Source organism: Poecilia formosa, unplaced genomic scaffold, assembly GCF_000485575.1.
Source record: "Poecilia formosa unplaced genomic scaffold, Poecilia_formosa-5.1.2 Scaffold947, whole genome shotgun sequence".
In the NCBI taxonomy this organism is placed as follows: Eukaryota; Metazoa; Chordata; class Actinopteri; order Cyprinodontiformes; family Poeciliidae; genus Poecilia; species Poecilia formosa.
This window is the reverse complement of record NW_006800886.1, coordinates 10,856-14,310: the sequence shown is the minus strand read 5'-3', so window position 1 is coordinate 14,310 and position 3,455 is coordinate 10,856.

The window sequence follows — 3,455 nt, the reverse complement described above, 5'->3', positions numbered from 1 at the left end:
TTAATTTGATGAAACATTCCCTCAAAGCCACAGGAGTTCCATCGCTCTATAAAAGCAAAATTTGAATTATTAAGATACCAGTGACATTGACTATTATATTTCATGAATAGCTGCAAGCCTTACGGACCTGGTAATGAACCACTCTTTTCTTGGGTGAATCAGAGAAAGAGTCCGATTCCCCCGAGTGGTTCCTCTGTAAAAGTAGAGCACATACAAAATTTTTACAATGACTAGCCATAGTTTAAGAAACCCCTCTCTTTTATTGCAAGCAAAAAAGATTGTTACCTTCCTGCCGGATCTCACAACTGTCCATTCAGAAGGGTGTGGAGGAGGAGAACGAGGAGGACGCTCCACTCCCTTCAAAACAACACGGGGCACAAACCTCGGGTGATACGGAGGAGTTGCCTGACTCTGCACCAGTGGCTTTGGTGCTGACAACTCCAGGAACTGATAGCCAGCATTCCAAATCAGATTCCTGAGGATGTGCATCCCGTGGTCATCGCTAAGGTGGATCTGCACATATAAAGAGTAATCAGAGATAAAATTAACATTTCATATGAATGCAAATTTGTTCTTTACTGTATTTAAAATGAAGATATACTCACGCCGTCACGGCACCACAGAGCGAGACGGTCCAGACTGGAAAGTGGTCAGTGGTGGGAAAAAAGGGAATCCCTGAAAAGATGATCACAAAATAAAAATAAATTTTGCAGACACCAAATCACCAAAGATAACATGAAAAGAGCTGCAATACATTTACCAAACAAAGACATAATTATCAATATTTTACTACCTACCTAGCTTTGCTGATCTGCGGTGGAATTCTTGCTGGAACAAATTCTGCTTTTCTCTGGACTCAGTCAAGCGGGGGACGAAGCCGGTACAAAACACCTAGAATAAATAATCAATTTAGAAATTTATATTGAAAAGACCTAGGAAAATAATAACCCGTTAAGAAGTTGATGTTTATATTACTGTTTCTAGATTCCAGGCTGAAACACTATTGCTCAGAATGCTTTATATGTGCAGGAGATGGGAACTTTCTAAAACAAGAAAAGCACTGGTATCTGTGAACTGGGATTGAGAAATACTGGTTTTTAATCAACAACAGTGCCCACCTTCGGCCAACGACTACAGACGGCAAAGAGGTACCGCTCAAATTCCTGTCCGGCTTCTTCTGGATGTTTACTGGCTGTAAGGTTGTTGGACGGAGCCATGAATCACACAGCGTCAGGCTCCAGAGGTACATTAGCTTTCATCACCTCGAGACGCAAGTGAGCTGCACAGGCCCCAGGAGTAGACATAAAGCCAAACTGTAAGCAGCCACTTGGCATCTCAACAATTCCATCCGCAAAGGACCGCAAATGGGACGCTCCGATGAGAAGGACGAACTAAAATAGTACAAACACAACAAAGTAAGAACCATGCCGACATATTCTATTTGAAATGATTGCTGATTTTACTTACTTTCTTATCAGGGCGCCCCTCAGTAATGACCAGCTTGTGACAGTGATTGGTCACTTCACTAGCTGGCCATGGTCTCACAGAATGGCGCCAGCTGGTGCCACGCCCTATTAAGAAACAAAAATGAAAGAAGATATAAAAATTATTTTAAAAAATATATAAAATATGTACTCTGGATACTTCATCTGACATAAAAATAGGACATTCAATTTAAAATAATATAATAAATTAAACACTGATGTGAAACAAAATCACTGGAGGCATTGGGTATCCCTACACACCCAATTCCAACTGCTTCTACCCTTCTCTTTGCAGCTTCGGATCGGCAGTGGGACTTTCCTCGAGGCATCTACATTTAAACATGAAAGAATTAAGTGGAATGAATATTTATTGATAATTATACCAATATAAATATTATAGTGTATAACAAAAGTAAGTACACTGTTGACATTTCTGCAGATATTTAAGTAGACCTTTACCTGCAAGTCTATAACTGTTTTTATTCCTTTCATCATTAACATTAAATCATGAAAGTTTGAAAACATTTGCTCTTTATTTAAGAAAGTTATGAGGGGGAAACAAATATCTCAGCCACCTGAAGTAGCCTAATTTTTTGTAAAGAGAACATATTATTTCAGACAACTAAAATATATGGTTCCCTCCTCATAAGTCTGGTAAATAAAGAGCAAATGTTACTAAATTCTCAGGACTTATTGTTGATGATGATAGAAATAAACAAAGTTAAAGACTTGCTGTGAAGTTAATTTGTTCCTATAAAATAGAGGAAGAAAACAGATTATTTCAGCCAGCTAAAATGTACAGTTTATCTTTAATAACTGGCAAAAAAAATAGCAAATGTTATTAAAATAACAGAATTTGTTGCTGATAATGACAAGAATAAATACAGCTGCAGTTTTTGAAAAAATAAATAGAAATGTCTTTGATCCTACAATCTATTATATATTTAACATTAGAAAGGGATTTTCCAAAAAGCATACTCTCATCTTCTCAAAAAATCTTATCTGCATGCCCTGCTATCAGCAAACTTACCTGTGTATTTATAATAAGAAATTATAAATAAAAAATGTGTTGAAAAACTGTCTTTGGTTACTTTTTAGTGAGACTTGAGCAAAAAAAGGTAGGAACAAGACTTATTCTCTTGGCCATTACAGAACAATACAAAAGAGCATAAGAAGACCTCCACACAAGAACGAAGCTGAAGTTGGTTTACAATTCAAGCTTCCAATAGCTAAACAACAATTCCACTAATGAAAAAATTACAACTCCTAGACACTTCAAACCTGGACTAGATTATTCAAATTCAATTTTAATTCAAAACTACTTTATCAATATAAATGGGAAACAAAATGTTGCTGTAACTCATTTATTTTTAAAATAGTTATTTTACATGTTAATGGCTTTTGGAAAGAAAGATCTTTTGCAGGAGTCAGTTAAGTGAAGTGAAGTTTCACAAATAACAAACATGATTGAAGAGGAGTATAATCTATTCCAGGTTTGAAGTGTCTAGGAGTTGTACTTTTTTTTTTTTTTTGAACTTTTTATTTTCAATAACTGTTTTACATCAACATATACACACAATAGACATACAAAGAATACCAACTCAAGTGATGAGATTACATAATAGTGATGAATAATACAAACTAAATTTGAAAAGTACATGACCAAAAAAAAAAAAAAAAAAAAAAAATATAGAGGTGTCAAGGTTACATTATGTATTTAGTTATAGGTCTCCATCTTGTTTCAAAGGCCCCCATCTTAAGTTGTAGTCTTGATGTTATTTTTTCCATTATATAGACTTTTTTAATCCTATCTCGCCACTGTGCAATATTGGGAGGTTGTGGCCTTAACCAACTGCATGTTATGCACTTTTTTGCAATCAGAAGCAGAACTCTGATCAGGTATTTATTATCTTTGTTGATCATGTCAGAGGGTATTATTCCTAGAATATAGACGGATATATCCATATCTAA